This window comes from Saimiri boliviensis, chromosome 18, assembly GCF_048565385.1.
Source record: "Saimiri boliviensis isolate mSaiBol1 chromosome 18, mSaiBol1.pri, whole genome shotgun sequence".
NCBI lineage: Eukaryota > Metazoa > Chordata > Mammalia > Primates > Cebidae > Saimiri > Saimiri boliviensis.
The window spans coordinates 46408247-46427719 of NC_133466.1; the positions used below are offsets into that span (position 1 = coordinate 46408247).

General features: G+C 36.5%; 1 long non-coding RNA gene across 1 annotated transcript in view; it reads left to right on the plus strand.

Annotated features, from left to right (window-relative positions):
• Positions 1-19178, plus strand: part of LOC141582039 (uncharacterized) — a 59650-nt gene extending 40472 nt beyond the window's left edge. The window contains exon 4 of the long non-coding RNA XR_012514889.1: positions 19134-19178. This is a non-coding gene — a long non-coding RNA (uncharacterized LOC141582039). The remainder of the gene's footprint in view (positions 1-19133) is intronic.
• Positions 19179-19473: the final 295 nt, after the last annotated feature.

Sequence of the window (19473 nt, forward strand, 5' to 3'; positions counted from 1 at the left end):
TCTATGCCAAACATTTCAGTAAAAATGTTGTATAGTGATGTATATTAGTTCATTCTCACATCTCTATAAAGAACTGCTCAAGACTGGGTCATTTATAAAGGAAAGATTTAATTGACTCACAGCTCTGCATGGCTTGGGGGGGCCTCAGGAAACTTAGAATCACGGTTGAAGGGGAAGTAAACACGTGCTTCTTCACACGATAGCAGGAAAAAGACTTGTCAAGCAAAAGGTGGAAAAGCTCCTTATAAAACCTTTGGATCTCACGAGAATTCACTCACTATCACTAGGACAGCATGAGAGTAACCACCCTCATGATTAAATTACCTCCCACCAGATCCCTCCCACCACAGAGAGGGATTATAAGAACTACAATTTAAAATGAGATTTGGGTGGGGACACAGCCAAACCATATCACAATGTAAGGTCTACTTGAGTGACTCCTTTCACTTGGCATTATGTTTTCAAGGTTAAATTTGGTGTGTATCACTACTTTTTTACGGATGATAACCATTGTATGGCTACCACATTTTAAAATTCATCAAGGTGACATGTGGAGGGTTTCTACCTTTTGACTACTGTTAGTAATATTGCTATATAAATGTAGGTACATATATTTGTGTGATCACAGATTTTTATTCCTTTGGGTACATACATAGGAGTGAAATTTCTGGGTCATATGTAAGTGGTAGCATAAGTTTCATTTTTCTTAAAGGTAAAATTATGATATGTACTTTGGTGCCAATTTTATACGTATGTATATATACACACATGTATCTCACATGAGATATATGCTATTTATAGTTAAAGAGAAAAGAGAGAAAAGGATAGAGATAAAAAGCACTGATAAGCCTACCATTTTGTAAAATATACTTTCAGCTCTTTCAGGTGTACATATCAATAATACATCCAAGTTTCTGTCATAATGTAGATAGTTTTAGATGCTTCCTTCGATGCTTAACATGATCATGGAAAATGGATTCATTATTACATCATGCAAATGTATCATAGTTTATTTAACTGATTTCCTACTACTGGACATTGTGGTCATTTCAAAACCTGGTATTATTAATACTTATTTTAATATATAGAGTTGGTGCATACATTTTGGTCCTTGGAATAAATTCTCAACAGTGGGATTGGTGGATCAAAGATGAACATATTGCTACATATTGCCCATTTGAATCACACAATTTTAAGGTCTTGTAAAACAAGGTCTTGTAAAACAATTTTTTGTTTGTTTGTTTGTTTTTTGTTTGTTTTTTGTTTTTTTGAGACGGAGTTTCGCTCTTGTTACCCAAGCTGGAGTGCAATGGCACTATCTCGGCTCACCGCAACCTCCGCCTCCTGGGTTCAGGCAATTCTCCTGCCTCAGACTCCTGAGTAGCTGGGATTACAGGCACGCGCCACCATGCCCAGCTAATTTTTTGTATTTTAGTAGAGACGGAGTTTCACCGTATTGACCAGGATGGTCTCGACCTCTTGACCTCGTGATCCACCCGCCTCGGCCTCCCAAAGTGCTGGGATTACAGGCCTTGAGCCACCGCGCCCGGCATAAAACAAGTTTTTATAAAACCTGAATGAGAAAACATATGAAAGGGCACTATCTAAACCAGGGTAGTCCTCATGTAATTATTTGAGCAATTCGAGTTGTGGCGAGAGAGTGATATTGTGATAGAAATTTAAAAAAAGAAAAGAAAAGAAACGATGTGAAGCATCAAAGAGAAATGGTGAATAATGGAAGCAATGCTGATAGTTTGACTCAGAATGGTAGAAACTAAATGGCAAGAGAGATGATGTGGAGTTGGCTGTAGTAATCTTTTTCTAATCTTGGTTTTCTAACAAAACATCTGTGCTATTTTTAATATAAGCCACATTTAATTAAGTACATGTAAATACAAAAACATATAGCAACTGTTCTTTAGCAAATGATGGTGGCTCTGTTGGGTTGTCCACAGAGAAAATATGTCTACCCTTTCAGTTTATGGAGAAAATACAGCTAAATCTTACCCTAATGAACCAAGGTAATTGGAAAGGAAGTCAAACAAAAAGTAACAAAGTCTTTATTTATTTATTTATTTATTTATTTTTGGCGAAGATGTGTGTGAAACAAGAGAAAATTCTCATACAGAAGACAATAATTTAAAAACCAGTAAGCATTGCTTCAAGTCCTAAGAAGCAAAACCTAAAATATGGAGGAGAACGTAGATCTTATATCTATGTTCTAGATCTTAGACCTATGTTATTATAGATCTGTGTTCTCCTTAGATCTCAATACTATTGCAATATTTCCTAAAGTTCTGAAGAAGTTGGTTCAACAGAAGGAATGTAGCAAAAACATTAAAGTTCGTCAATGTTTTGTTTTGGAAGTGGGTAGCCTTCACAACTTTTATTTGCATTATCTATGTTTGTCTCACTTGTGAATGTATATATTCAATGACATTTTTATTGCTTACTTTTTTTAACTTCTATGTTATGAGAACTGAAATTTTTCAGACATGCTTTTCCACACCTTTTTTTTAGAAATACAATTTCTGTGTTTGAAGACGTCTGTGTTGGAGAAGACTTCCCAGAGGCAGGACGGACGTAAGTTGGTTTTAAGGATGCATTTGCTTCCCTAGCCTAAAAATCAAACGATACATGAAGTAAACCAAAGCTCTGTTCTCAGATTTGGAACACAGCACTTCTGGGACTGTTTCTTGGCAGCCTCTATAAATACATATAAGCTCACATTATAGTGTGGCATAGCAGGAAATTCTAGAAGTCAGTGGTCAGAATTAAGAGAAAGAGCCAGATGCAGTGTTATGAACCTGTAGTCCCAGCTACTCAGGAGGCTTGAGGTGGGAGAATGGCTTTAGCCCTGGAAGTTGGAGGCAAGCCTGAGAATTTGAGACAATCCTGGACAATACAGTGAGACCCTATCTCTTAAAAAAAATTAATAAAATGAAACAAGAAGAGGATCTAATGTAGGTGAATATTGAGAAAGTGCAGAATACGCAGAGCCCAAAAGGGGAGATATTTTACATAGGCAAGTGACTCGAGGCATTTTCTGATTGGTCTTCTCCATGCTCCTTGCCCAGCAATCTCCATGGCATTCACCTGAAAGCCACCATGTCAGTGAGTAGTTATGGGTGAAAGGCATTCTGGAGGTCTTGGGGAACATGGCTAAAATGGGCTTATGACATTCTCCCAATTCATGTCACTTACTTCTCCTAAATCCATTTTCTGTTGTTGGTACCACTTATATTACTTCTTCACTAAGTGTCTGCATTCATAAAGTTCCTACCATAAAAATAGGAATCTGTTTTCTTTAGAAGATCACAGATTCTCAAGGAACAAAACAATGTAACAGTGATTAAAAGTTCATATTCAAAAGGCAGTTACTGGATATTTCTTTTCTCAGCTAAATGTAATGTTCACTTATCTTGACTTTTAAGTAGCAAAGAGTAGGGATCCTTAACATAAATCTCAATGTCTAATCTCTAAATTAAATGTATTTAACCAGATTGTCAATAAAATTAATTTTAGCTGCAAATTCTGATGATCTTGTGTGATTTCCTAAAACAAACACAGGATTATTCAAGTATTGAACTCTGATAAAAAAAATGTGCACTGGCTTCCAATTGCCCTGGTTTTAGACTGGCATTTAAATCTATTTGACTGATTTGCCCCCAGTCTTCTATTCTAGCTTGCTTCCTACCATTTCTCAATATAAATCCTCCACTGACTCAGTCAGTCTCCTAGTTATTCTACAAACATAACTTTTCTTCTCTTTTCATCCTGTGTGCTTTCTCCTTCCTGTAACACTCATTTTCTTATCCAAATACTACTATTTTTATTCTAGAGCCATATTAATCTCTTCTTTGCTCTTTGGGAAGACTGGGACCTTGGAATGAGAGGATCTTTAGTAGTGTAACCACTTTGGACCAGTTATTTAAACTTCTGTAGGCTTTAATTTTTTCATTTGAAAAAAAAGGGGCTCATAAAAGTACCTGGCTCATAAACGTTTTGTGAGATTTCCTTGAAAACACTTAACTTGTTGGCACACAGTAAACATTCAGTGGATGATGATGTTGAGAAAGATGATGAATCTTGGCTTATGTAATTGTGTATTTGGTCTTTGTCAGGATAGACATGCCTTATGTTTTAATTCATATCAGTATGAAAGATCAGGGGGTCTCACTGTATTGTTAAATTTTTCTTTCTATACACCAGTATGTGATTTTTTTAAAATTTTCCGAATATCCCCTTCCACCTTTGTGAAAAAAATAAGCTAATCTCTATGAGAAAGAAAGTCTCTCAGTGTTTGACAGAAAGCAGCCAATTTCAGAACTACAACTTCTCTGGCTGTCTCCTTAGCTGTGCTTTATTTCTCAGAGTTCTGAGCCCATTCCACTTTCTCTTCAATCCTCCCTGGCTCACAGTAGTAAACTGAAGCATGATTTATTAAAGTGGAATGAAATAATTATATCATGCTTCTTGCCTGCAAGCACGTGAGTTTTGATGCCTTTCAAGATGTATTAGACGGGCAGGTGGTTGGTAATCATCCTACTCTGCCTCATCGGGTGACATTTAAATAATCACACTCAAATCTGCAGTAACTACAGAGGAGCTTTTCAAGTGAATTATTATTTACTTCATACTACAGTTTATTAGGCATACAGATAAATAAGGGAACATTTTCATGACATCCATGCTATTGAATGCAGTGAACATCGAGAAAGCAACTTGATTTCTAAAAATTCTTACAGTTACCAGTGAACAAAAAGAATACAACTGAATGGGGAAATTTTCAATTCTTTTCCAGGTTCAGGTTGTCTGGCAGCTTATTTTTAGAGATGCCTAGGACACTGAAATAACCGATGATTCATAGGCAGATTCTTTTTTGACTTGCAATTATGTCCACAAAAAATATAGAGTTAAAAAAAAATTAACCTGGACTACTAGAATATTTTCCCTGAAGATCTCTCAGTAGAATGGGGAAGACATTTTTATTTTCAGTAATTATTTATGTGGGTTCTATTACTATTCACCATGTTAAAAATTAATACTGAGAAATGCTTAAAATATGTGTACAGTTATCTTAATATAATTTATATTTTAAGTGTCTATGAAAAATAATTTTATTTTTCAGTAATAATGATGAGTAATATTTTTATTGTATAAATGTAAGGTGTACAACATGTTTCCATATACATCTGCATGGTGAAGTGCTTTTAACAGTCAAATACTTTAATAAATTACCACATTATCTTCCATAGTCACCTTTCCTTTTGACGTGTGTGTATGTGCGTGTGTGGTAAGAGTATCTAAAATTTATTGTTTTAACAAATTTCCAGAGTATACAATGTAATATCATCAACTATGATGCTTATGCTGTATGCTAGTTCTCTACCCATATTCATCCTGTGTAAATAAAAAATTCATACCCTTTGGCCCACATCTCCCATTTCTCCTGTACCTTTCCCAACTACCATTCTACTCTGCTGCTTTGTGTTTATGATTATGTTTTTAAGATTCCACATATAAGTGAGTTCGTGTAGTATTTGTCTTCCTATATCTAGCTTATTTTACTGAACATAATTCATCCATGTTGCTGAAAACGGCAGGATCTCCTTTTTAAGGCCAGATAGTAATCTGTTGTATATGTATACCATGGTTTCTTTATCCATTCCTCTATCAGTAGATGCTTAGCTCATTTCCCTACTTTGGCTTTGAGAATAATTCTACAATAAGCATGGACACACAGATATCCTTATAAGGTGGTGATTTCATTTCCTTTGGGGATATATCCAGAAGTGGGATTACTATGGTAATTCTACATGAATTGCTATATGGTAGTTCTACGTTGAATTTCTTTTAGGAAGCTCTGTAAAGTTTTCCAAAGTGGCTACCTAAATCTCCATTCCTACCAACAGTTTGTAAGTGTTTCCTTTTCTCTACACCCTCAGCACCACTTACCTCTTGTCTTTTTCATAATAAGCGTCCCAACAGATGTGAGGGGATAAATCATTGTGGTTTTGATTTGTATTTCCCGAAAGGCTAGTGATGTTGAGCACGTTTTCATATACTTGTTGGCCATTTTTATGTCTTCTCTGGAGATAAGTCTGTTCAGGTCCTTTACCTATTTTTTAATCAGGTTATTATTTTGTTTTGCTATTGGGTTGTTTGAATTCCTTACATATTTTAGGTGTTAACTTTTTAAGAGAGACTATGGTTGGTAAGTCTATACTCCCAGTGTTTAAGTTGTCTCTTTAGCTTCTTTACCATGGTTTCATGATAAAAACAGTGTTGAGACAGACATATATCCAACATGGTCATTGTGTGTAATTTCTTTGATGTGTTCTTGAGTTCATTTTGTGTGTGTTCTCTTGATGGTTTTACCATCTATGTTCCTCTTAGTGGCCTGTAGTTTCCTTATTGTGTCTAGCTTTGACATAGGAATGATGCTGGCCCAAAAAATGGGTTTGACAGTATTCCCTCTAGTTCTAAGCTTTAGAAAAATTTAAGAAGAATTTGAGTTATGTTCTATGAATATCTCGTTCATTGCACGTTTTTAACATGATGGGATGTTAAATTTTATCAAAGGCTTTTTCTGCATGTATTGAGATAATCATTTGATTTTACTCCTTGGTTCTGTTTATATGGTATGTTTATTGATTTGCATATGTTGAACCAGCCTTGGATCCCAAGGATGAAGCCAACTTGATTGTGGTGGATAAGCTTTTTGATGTGCTGCTGGATTCAGTTTGCCAATATTTTATTGAGGATTTTCACATTGATGTTCATCAGTGATATTGTCCTGAAGTTTTGTATTTTTTGTTGTGTGTCTGCCACATTTTGTTATCAGGATGATGTTGGCCTCATATAATGAGTTAGAAAGAAGCCTCTCCTTTTCCATTGTTAGGAATAGTTTCAGAAGGAATGGTACAGGCTCCTCTTTGTACCTCTGGTAGAATTGGTCAGTGAATTTGTCTGGTCCTTGGTTTTTTTTTTTTTTTTTTTTTTTTTTTTTTTTTTTTTTTTTGGTTGGTAGGCTATTAATTACTGCCTCAATTTCAGAACTTGTTATTAGTCTATTCAGCGATTTGACTTTTTCCTGGTTTACATAGAGGTAATATAGTATTCTCTAAGTTTGTACTTCTGTGGCGTCAGTGGTGATATCTCCTTTAATAACATTTTACTGTGTCCGTCTGATTCTTCTCTCTTTTCTTCTTTATTATTGTAGCTAGGGTTTATCTATTTTGTTAATTTTTTTCAAAAAATGAACTCTTGGATTCATTGATATTTTGGGGGTGTTTTTATGTCTCTGTCTCCTTCAGTTCTTGTCTGATCTTAGTTATTTCTTGTCTCCTGCTATCTTTTGGATTAATTTGCTCTTGCCTCTCTAGTTCTTTAAGTTGTGATGTTAGGTTGTCGATTTGAGATCTTTCTAACTTTCTCATATGGGCATTTGGTGCTATAAATTTCCCTCTTAACACTGCTTTAGCTGTATCCCAGAGATTTTGGTATGTTGTCTCTTTGTTCTTGTTGGTTTCAAAGAACTTCTTTATTTCTGCCTTACTTTCATCCTTTACCCAGGAGTCATTCTGGAACAAGTTGTTCAATATTCATGAAATTGTGTGGTTTTGAGTGAGTTTCTTAATCCTAGTTCTAATTTGATGGCACTGTGGTCTGAGAGACTGTTTGTTATGATTTCAGTTCTTTTGCATTTGCTGAGGAGTGGTTTAATTCAATTATGTGGTTGATCTTAGAATAAGTGTCATGTGGCACTGAGAAGAAGGTATATTCTGTTGATTTGGGGTAGAGAGTTCTGTAGACATCTACTAGGTCCACGCGATCCAGAGCTGAGTTTAGTCCTGAATATCCTTGTTAATTTTCTGTCTCATTGATCTGTCTAATCTTGACAGTGGGGTGTTGAAGTTTCCCACTGTTATTGTATGGGAGCCTAAGTGTGTGTGTGTAGGTCTTAGGCTCAAGAACCTGTTTTATGAAACTAGGTGCTTCTGTTGTGGGTGTATATATATTCAGAATAGTTAGCTATTGTCGTTGAATTGTTTCCTTTAGCATATGTAATGCCTTTCTTTGTCTTTTTGACCTGTGTTTAAAGTCTGTTTTCTCAGAGACTAGGAATTGCAACCCCTAATTAATTTTTTTTTTTTTTTGGCTTTCTAGTTGCTTTGTAAATTTTCCTTCATCCCTTGGTTTAGAGCCTTTGTGTGTCTTTGCATGGAACATATCTCAAAATATTAAGAGCTATTTATGAGAAACCTACGGCCAAAATCATATTCAATGGGCAAAAGCTGAAAGCATTTCTTTTGAAAACTGGTACAAGACAAGGATGCCCTCTCTTACCACTCCTATTCAACATAGTATTGGAAGTTCTGTCCAGGGCAATCAGGGAAGAGAAAGAAATAAAGGATATTTAAATAGGAAGAGAGGAAGTCAAGTTGTCTCTCTTTGCAGATGACATGATTTTATATTTAGAAAACTTCATTGTCTCAGCCCCAAAACTTCTTGATCTGATAAACAACTTCAGCAAAGTCTCAGGATACAAAATCAATGTACAAAAATCACAAGCCTTCCTTTACACCAATGATAGGCAAGCAAAGAGGCAAATCTTGAATGAACACCCATTCATAATAGCTACAAAGAGAATACCTAGGAATACAGCTCACTAGGGATGTGAAGGACCTCTTCAAGGACAATGACAAATGGCTGCTCAAGGAAATAAGAGAGGACACCAACAAAGAAACATTCTATCCTTATGAATAGGAGAAATCAATATCATAAAAATGCCACACTGCTTAAAGTAATTTTTGGATTCAATGCTATTCCCATCAAACTACCGTATATATTTTTCACAGAATCAGAAAAAAAAAAAAAAAAAAAAAACTATTTCAAATTTCATATAGAACCAAAGAAGATCCTGTATACTCAAGATAATCTTAAGCACAAAGAACAAATCTGGAGGTATCATGCTACCTGACTTGACACTGTACTGCAAGGCTACAGTAACCAAAAGAGCATGGTACTCTTGCCAGAATAGACCCACTGACTAATGGAGAAGAGAGGCCTCGGAAATAACACCGCACATCTACAACCATCTGATCTTTGACAATCCTGAAAAAAACAAGCAATGATGAAAGGATCTCCTAATCAGTAAATGGTTGCTACTTCAACTTTTTTTGTTAATGGTTTGTTGAACCTTTTTGTTTCTTCTTGATTTGATCTTACTAGGTTGTGTGTTGCTAGAAACTTATGCATTTTCTCTAGGTTATTTAATGTTGGCATATGACTGTTTATAATAGCCCCTTATGATTCTTTTCATTTCTGAGGCATCTATTGTAAGGTCTCCTCTCTAATCTGTGATTTCTTTTCTTTTCTTTTCTTTTTTTTCTGAGACAGAGTCTCGCTTTGTTGCCCAAGTTGGTGTGCAGTGGTGCCATCTCGGCTCACTGCAACCTCCACCTCCCAGATTCAGGCAATTCTCCTGCCTCACCATCCTGAGTAGCTTGAACTACAGGGGTGTGCCACTACCCCTGGCTAACTTTTTTTAATTTTTAGTAGAGGTGGGGTTTCGCCATGTTAGCCAAGGTGGTCTTGGTCTCCTGACCTCATTATCGCCCACCTCCGCCTCCCAAAGTGTTGGGATTACAGGCGTGAGACACAGCGCCTGGACTGTGATTTCATTTATTTGAATCTTCTGTCTGCCTTAGTTGGTGTAGCTAAAGATTTTTCACTTTTGTTTATTTTTGCAAAAAAAAAAAAATTTTAAAAACCCACTTCTTTGTTTTATTGATATTTTTCCCATACTTTTTCTATTCTCATTTGATATATTTCTGCACCGATCCTTATTGTTTCCTTCCTTCTGCTATGTTTGGGCTTAGTTTGTTCTTCTTTTTCTAGTATCTTTTGGTGTAATGTTGAGGTGATCTTTGTTCTTTTAGATGTACATGTTTATTGCTATAAATTTTGCTTTTACAGCCGCTTCTGCTGTGTCTCGTAAGTTTTGGTATGCTTTGTTTCCATTTTTATCTCTGTATATTTATAAATTTTCCTTGTAATTTCTTTTTTTTTTTCCTTTGGCACATTGGCTGTTCAGATGCATGGTTTTTGATTTCTTATATTGAGAATATTCCAGGTCTTTTTTTCCTGTTATTAATTTCTACTTTTATACCATTATAATCAGAAAAGATTTTGATATATTTTTAATCTTAAATTCGTTAATCTTGTTTTGTGATCTAACATATGATATATCCCGGAGAATGTTTCATTTGGGCGTGAGGAGAATATGTATCCTGCGAATGTTCTACATATATCTCTTAGGTCCATTTGATTGAAAGTATAGGTGAACAAAAAAAGTATAGGTGAAGTCCAACATTTTCTTTTTTTTTTTTTTTTGAGATGGAGTTTCACTCTTGTTACCCAGGCTGGAGTGCAATGGCGTGATGTTGGCTCACCACAACTTCCGCCTCCTGGGTTCAGGCAATTCTCCTGCCTCAACCTCCTGAGTAGCTGGGATTACAGGCACGTGACACCATGCCCAGCTAATTTTTTGTATTTTTAGTAGAGACGGGGTTTCACCATGTTGACCAGGATGGTCTCGATCTCTTGACCTCGTGATCCACCCGCCTCGGCCTCCTAAAGTGCTGGGATTACAGGCTTGAGCCACCGCGCCCAGCCCAACATTTTCTTATTAATTTTCTCCTTAATCATCTTCCTATTGCTGAAAGTGTAATACTGAAATCTGTCCCGACCTGCAGGACAACAACAGGAGCTCGAAGGGAGGGAGTGGGGATGGATGGGCAGGAGACACGAAGAATGGAGACAAGACAGGAGTCTGATCAAGTCTCATTTATTGTTGCTAAGCTCACAGCTTAAATAGGCTCAGGCAGAGAGGCGGGGCAAAGGAAGCTTGCAGTTGGGAGATTCCGGCCTTCATAAGTTTCAAAACTGAAACTTACCAGCAGGAAACAGAAACTGAAACATTCAGTGGAGAAACAGAAACTGAAACATTACTGAAACTTATCTGCGGGGGGGGGAGGAACAAAGACTGAAACTTGTCAACAGGAAACATTAAACTGAAACTTGCCGGCAGGAAACATTAAACTGAAACTTATCAGCAGGAAAACAGGAACTGAAACTGAAATTGTGCAAACTGCAACAGATCACAAAATGGCGGCTATTGCTGCCCAAGAAATCTCCTTCAATTATTGTATTGCTGTCTATCTCTCCCTTCATATCTGTTAATATTTGCTTTATACTTTAGGTGCTCTGATGTTGGGTGGTGCATATGTATTTATAATTGTTATATTTTCTTTTCTTACAGTTTTGAATATAAAGCCTATTTTATCTGATAAATAGCTACTCCTGCTCTATTTTGATTTCCATTTGTATGGGAATTGTTATATTTTCTTTTTTTACAGTTTTGAATATACAGCTATTTTATCTGGTAAACAGCTACTCCTCTATTTTGATTTCCATTTGTATGGGATATCTATTTTCATAATTTCATTTTCAGTCTACGTGTTTCTTTACAAGTGAAATGAGTCTCTTTTAGGCAGCATGTAGTTGGGTCTGTTTTAAATTTATGTAGCTGCACTGTATATTTTATTAATTTTAGACCATTTACACTTAAAGTAATTATTGATTGGTAGAGATTTACTATAGATATTTTATTTATTGTTGTCTGGATATTTTATAGATTATTTCTTTCTTCTTGCAGTTTTTCTTTGTAATTATGCAATTTTCTGTAGTAGTATGCTTTGATTATTTTTTTCTCTATTTTGTATCTACTATAGATGTTTGCCTTGGGGTTACCATGAGGCTTATGTGAAACATCTCATCGTTATATCCAACTTAACTGCACTCACATAGAAGAGGTGGAAATTTCTAAATGAAGCTTACAACTGGGAGTTCAGGTGTTTATGTTTTAGGAACCTTCAAAATTTATGAGATCTCTAGAGCTGTAGTTGCCACTGTAATGAGCTGCAAGGATTCATTTCCTGCCAAAGGGTAGCTTAACCACCTCTCTTATGGAACCCAACAGTGACTCAGACATTCAATCATTTCTCTGGTCATTCATTTACAAAAGATTGATTAAACTACTCGGGGTCAGACACTGCTTCATGGCTTAGTGATACCAGTGTAAACAAAGCGCATTTGCTCCATTGTAGCAGTTGTATGGTGGTATAAAAGCTAAACATGATATTGGAAGCTTTTCAGAATTAAAATTGTGACCTTGGGCAAATCTAAACCTCTCTGATATTAGTATCTTCAACTATAAATTGGGATAATATCTGTCCAAATAAATTGTCTTTAGATAATCAGATATGCTAAGGTATGCTAATGCATGTGAGAATACTTTTTAATGTTTTAATGGGCTTTTTTTTTTTTAATTTGCTTTAAAAAAAAACAAAAACAAAAAACACAGACAACTGGTTAAGTAGCATTTCTTTTCAAGTGTCCAACGTGGTAAAGAAACATGATGACCAGAATGTCAAAGGGTTGAGCATGTCTTACGTGTTTTAAAACTAGATTTATCACTAGAACTGTTCCCAAAAGAAAGCACATTGACAATAATGAATTTGAGATCTGTCAAAACACAAGTGATAGAAATTCATTTTCACATTTTTAATGCTCTTATTAGGAACTTTTATTTTTCCCAAATGAAACATGGCTTTACCTTTTTGTAGCTGTTCCAACATGTTTTTTTTGTTTTGTTTTGTTTTTGTTTTTGTTTTTGTTTTGAGACAGAGTTTTGCTCTTGTTACCCACGCTGGAGTGCAATGGCACGATCTCGGCTCACCGCAACGTCCGCCTCCTGGGTTCAGGCAATTCTCCTGCCTCAGACTCCTGAGTAGCTGGGATTACATGCACCCGCCACCATGCCCAGCTAATTTTTTGTATTTTTAGTAGAGACGGGGTTTCACCATGTTGACCAGGATGGTCTCGATCTCTCGACCTCGTGATCCACCCGCCTCGGCCTCCCAAAGTCCTGGGATTACAGGCTTGAGCCACCGCGCCCGGCCAGCTGTTCCAACTTTTAAAATTATCCAGCATGTTCCTGAATTTAACAGGTTTTAATTTCTAAGTTACTCTCTACTTTTCCATGCATTGCAACCTGGAAACAAATATGAAATCCATGAATACACAGTAATATTTTCAGCCATTTATTTGTTTACTGACTAACTTGTTCTCTGATTGGTAACATATTAAAGTAATATATTTAAAAATACTTGTACAGTTTGGTAAATGAATTAGTATGAATATATCTGACCCCAGGGATATTGTTACAAACGTCCAGTAGGCTAGGAAGAAATATGCTGAGAGAAAAGTATGCCGGTATAAGTTATCTGGTTATGATTTATTACAACTTTCTTGTCTGGATTAATTATTGTGTGAACAAATTTTAAAATGTCACATAAGTAATGTATCATGATGAAACTGTATAATTAAAATATGGTTTACCAGTTCCTTTTCTCAGATTATAAATTACTGACCTTGTGATTGTATTAGTGCAGCTTTGTTAATTTTTCTCATGTTTAATGTCTGCCCAGAGGAATAGATTTGCTTATAATATTAATCAACCAAAAGATGGATGGTGAGAGTTCATTGCCATGGTTGATCTGATTTGTAAAAGGCTAATACAGTTATGTGAATTCAATGTTATGTTTATTTCTCTATTCTGTATCATCATCTAGTAGCTAAACAGATTGGAAGTCCCTTTTGGGGTCATCGCTCACATAGAATAGCAAAGCTGAAAATCAGTCGTGCAGTGACATTAAAATGGAGTGGTTAGGAACATGAAAGTGGGGGAAAATATGTGAACAGAAAGAGTATGAAAGAGTGGAAACAGAGTTAGTCACATGAAAGTAGTTCTGGAGGAAGGGTTCAGGAAGATATGGCATTTGCATAGGTCAGGTCCTGCCACTTCCCAGGGTTAGTCAATCTCATAGTTATCATATCCATGCCTAACTGACTGGGTTGTGTTGTATGTGTGTTTTTAATTCATAAGAATTAAAGTATAAATGGCCAACAGGTCTATACAAATATTCTCAGCATCACTAATAATCAGGGTTGTCATCTTCCCCAGTTAGGAGCGCTATTATTAAAAAGACCATAAATTCTTGCAAGGATGCTGAGAAAAGGGAACTCTTACATACTGTTGATGGGAGTGTAATTTAGTACAGCTATGAAGGTAAACAGTACAGAGATTTCTCAAACAACTAAAAATGGAACAACCATATGATCCAGAAATCCTGTGGTTATAACTCCTGGTTATTTCTCCAAAGAAAAGGGAATCAGTGTATCAAAGGGAGACCTGCAACCCCACGTTTATTGCAGCACTGTTCACAATAGCTAGAATATCGAGTCAACCTGCGTGTCCATCAACAGATGAATGGTAAAGAAAATGTAGTATATATACACAAGGGAATTCCATTCAGCCATAAGAGAGAATAAAAATCTTTTCATCTGTAGCAACATGGATGACACTGGAGGCCATTAAAGTAAGAGAAACATTAGTTAGAAGAAATAAATACCTGTGTTCGATAGCACAGTAGGGTGACTATAATTAACAATATGTATTTCAAAATAGCTAGAAGATTTGAAATGTTCCCGACATAAATAAATGATAAATATTTGAGGTGATGAATATCCTAAATACTTGATCATAACCTGATTTGATCCATTATACATTCCATGAGTATATCAAGGTATCACGTGTATGCCATAAAAATATACAAATATTATTGGTAAATAAACTACAAAGTATTATGTATAATAACCAACAAAAATAAAAGATCAAGGAAAAGTAATACTTTAAATCATGCAGGGAAATCTTCCAGTGAGTTCCTTCAATGAACAGGAACGGCCTTTCCCTCATGCCTTTTAAAATGTCAGCATCTTGCTAAGCTAAGTGGAACTTTTGTATTTAAACGCAGCACTGATTTGAATAATGTATTACCTTAAATGAAAACCAAACATTTCATAGTGATTGATTCAAATGCTGGGAAAAAAAACAGCAATGAGGCATTTTTGAGATATATTTCCTTTTTTCTTATCTGATAAGATTTGCAAGAGTATTATCAGTGTCCTACATTTTTTTCTTCACCTAATAGACTAATGTTAGAACCTAACCCAGGAGTAAGCTGTGACTCCATTGCATTCTCCATTAAGAAAAAATAAAATTTACCCAGGCCAAGGAGTCCAAGGCAGATACTGGACACTGCTAGATACTTCAGGACTAGGCAGCAGCTGCCTCAATTCAGCAGATAGCTAATAAAAGGTCAGGCACATCCAGGATGGTAGACAGGTTTCAGAGACAAATAACAGTGGGTGGGAAAGTACAGCTACTGGGATTTCAGGCTTAAAAACATTTCAGAGATAAAGAGATGAGCAAATAAAGGGAGAAGAAAATGAGAAAGAAAGCCTAGTAAATGGTACTACAATCTGATCAGAGTGTAGAAGTCACTTGATTTCTGATATATTGGATGAGTCTCAGGTTATATGCCAATTAAGTACAATTAACACTTTAGCCATTTCTTTGCTTCAAATACCCAATTTTTTTTTTTTTTTTTTTTTTTTTTTTTTTTGAGACGGGGTTTTGCTCTTGTTACCCAGGCTGGAGTGCAATGGCGCGATCTCGGCTCACCGCAACCTCCGCCTCCTGGGTTCAAGCAATTCTCCTGCCTCAGCCTCCCTAGTAGCTGGGACTACAGGCACGTGCCACCATGCCCAGCTAATTTTTGTATTTTTAGTAGAGACAGGGTTTCACCATGTTGACCAGGATGGTCTCGATCGCTTGACCTCGTGATCCACCCGCCTCGGCCTCCCAAAGTGCTGGGATTACAGGCTTGAGCCACCGCACCCGGCCTAAATACCCAAATATTTTATTCCATAATCAAATTTTCTTTTTTCCTGTTTGTCTTAACATTGTTTGGCCATGTTAAACATGTATTTATATTGGAGGAATCAAAGGTATCTTATATATTTAAAAATAATTCTGTATAGTACAGCTCTTGTTAGGGTATAAACACATTTGATTGAAGAATTCTCTTTGCTTTTAGATGACACTAAGAGAAAAAATACTGCAAAGTGATAAAAAAAATTATGGTGCAAGTAAAATAGCAATATTAACTTTTTGCTGTTAGTATGCCAGGGTTACTTAAAGTTTGTTGTAGATTGACTACAACAGAAAACAGACTCAGATGGAAATGAGTGTAAAGGATGTTTCTTAGGGAGTGGTCTTGGGCTCAGCACTTGGGGTGTGGGGAAAGAAAGAATTAGGGTTGGGCAGAGGAAGAATTGGAGCTGTGATGCATTGCAACAGGGATGCAGCTGACTCCAAAGGGAGCCCTGAAGCTTGGGTAGCCTCGCAGAGTTGTTCCTCTTTGGGCAGAGGAGCTTATTGTTTATCTCCAGTACTTGGGTAGGGATTCACTGGAGAAGAGGTAATCTCTTTCAGCGAGGTCATACCCAGCTCGGGGTACATGTCCTTGAGTCTTGAAGGAAATAGGGCAGAGAGATCTGGGCACTGCAGTATTTATGACAATTCCTCCGTATTTCTATGGCCGTTTGTTTCATATAATTTCTCAGGGTGGCTCGTTTAGGACTCTGGTGGGACTTTCTCTTTGAAGAAACTTGTAAGGTTATAAGGGAAAAAGGTTAGTAGGAGAAATTGCAGCCCTAGCTGCTACTGGGGAGGCAGAGTTCTAGGCTAAACTCTCTGATTCATTCTAGAGCCCTTCACCTTAGTTCTTATAATGGTAGAAGGATGCTAACTTTGTGGGTAGCCCACAACTTCCTTCCTGTGGGGACCAAGTTCATGTTTACTTTTCTTAGGCTATGGCTATGGCAATTATGGGTTTATTATTAAAATTAGATGATGAAATACTAATGTCTGCGAACCACCTTGGTATTAAGCTGATTGCTCACTTCTCAAATGTGTAATAGCAGCTTTCCTCCTGACGACTAGGCCATGTACCGTTTCCCGGATGGCAATTATCCCTATTCTGTTTGTTGTTGTTGTTGTTGGCCCTAAACACAAAGTGCCCAAAATGTTAAAGGGGCAGCTGTATTTTCTATCTGCTGGTGGAAGAGTTCTCTACACCTGTGGTGCCCAGAATTGTGGAAATGGGAAGCACGCATTCCAGAAGTGGGTTACTGGGGGTGATAGTAACAGAGCCATTGTGGCTTCCATGCCTTAATTCTGAGACCCATATATTTTTTCTTTGTGGGATCGTGCATCAAATAATGGTCATTGATTTAGCATGCACATTGTATACTGGAGGATGGGGCCCTATTGTTAATTTATAATAATGTTTAGAAATTTTACAAATGTTTCTAAACATTATTAGAAATTAATGTCAATGCCACTCAGAGTTTGTGAACACTGCTCTGTGTACATATCGTCTAATGGAAGAATGCTAGGAAAAACTCCCGGGAGCATAAACATCTTAAACAGAACTTGCCGTTGTGTATCAAAGACTCTGCTAATGATGCAGTCTCCCAGTACAAACAATACGTATGACTTGTCCTCAGCTTCTCAATCTGGGTTTGCTCTATAGCAGAACTAGAATTTAAAACACCATGTCAGCCAACTCAGTGAAGTTCAATTGTGGGTAGAATTTCTGCTTCTGAATTCTTATAGTTTAAATGATGGCCGGTGTGTTGTAAGCTCCAGAAACTTCTTTGAAAACGTGTGGGCAAAAAAAAAATCTTTCTCTAATAGCTGTGGAAAGAATGCAGTCTCACTAAAGAGAATTAGAATAGGGGATATAGATTTAATTTCATTCACTTTGATTTAAAGCAAAATATGGTAAGAATTTGATAAATTTATGAACCCAAACTAATCAGAATCTTCAACTTAATTTTTGTTGTTGTTGCTACACTCATATTTCATGAGAAGGAGAAAAAGAGTAGAAACTAGTTCACACTCGAGATTTATGTCCCTCCAAAAATCACCTTCCAGGGATGCATGAATCCTGTACAGATTCAATCCAGTGTTCACATCCCATATTTACAATCCCTATTCAGAGGTAATAATGTTTAAAATAATGACTCAGAAATATTATAAAATGTAAAATGATCAAAGGAAGATTCAGTAACGTTCTGGAGACTGTGCCTATTTAGGAAAGAAAATTTGCCTATGTACTTAAAAAATCACACACCACACAACTGAACAGATTGACAAATGTTCTAAATTAACTCTGAGTTAATCTAATAATCAATTTCCAAAGCATTCTACTCACCTATGGTCTTACTCTGCTTGATTTAACCCATACCTCACTTGGTGGCATCTATGTCCTCAGTAGTTTAGGCAATTTTTTCTCAAAGCCCCATGTCATCAGCAGTGCAAGGTTAGAGGTATCCTGGTTCATTCATGTGTGTGTCTTTCCACACGTCAGACTTCTATTGAAGAAGAACTCATCCTAATTCTCTTAGTTCTCCAGAGAATTTCTAATCACAAAAGCCACGAGCTACAAGGAGTTCCCAAGGAGACAGTTCTCCTTAGCACTTCCCATTCAGTCCATAGTTAGAGCCATGGGGAACACAGACTCAATCCATTCGACAAGTCAGTCTATATTGCATACCACACATAATAGTATATTTAACCAATATATAAATATTATAGGTTAAATATTCCACAACAAACAAGGTAGCACTTAACATCAAGAGGACAAAGAGATAGGAGAAAGGGTAAAAGAGCAAGTCCCAGTGGGAGTGAAGAAGACAAAAGGATTCCTGGTCTGGTCCATTGGTCTCCCAAGGAGGAGACTTTGATGTGGAAGAGCCATTAGAGATGCCATATATAGCACCTCTAAAGTTTAGAGTTCTGCTTTGGAAGCAGAGCTGAAGCCATCACTCTGGTCTTCCTCCTCTTAGGCCAATGCCCCTATCTACATGTGTCATTTTTTGCTTCATTCCAGATTGGCAAGATTGTAATAATGAAAGATGACAGGGTTGCTTATGCACCTTGTATTCTTGTCTATTATAACTATAAACCTGAGTATATGTTTCCCAGAATAGTTAATCATCTAGTAGAAGAAGATAGTGTGATTTCTTGTCCTGTAAATCATGAAAACACACCTCCTGTACCTTCTCTTAATGTTTGCCATATTGTTTTTCAGGCTACAAGGAATTGGTCTCAGTGTCATTGTGTATAAATACTGCCCATTGCTCTCTCCTTATTAGTAGATGCTGACTAACATTACAAGGTAATAATTGGTTATACTGTATGAGGAGAATAACAGTTTATAACAATATTACTTGCAATAAACTTCATACTTTCTTTTCCTATTCAGTGAAGCAATTGTTTGGCTTTATGGCTTCACAGACAGTTTTTCTTTCATAGCTAAGTTTATTTTGTCATAAGGCAATCAGGTGGCACAAAAGTATTAACAACTACAGGAAACCAACATCTAGCAAAGAAATTTGAGAATCATGCTCACCCTGAATAAACAGGTGCCT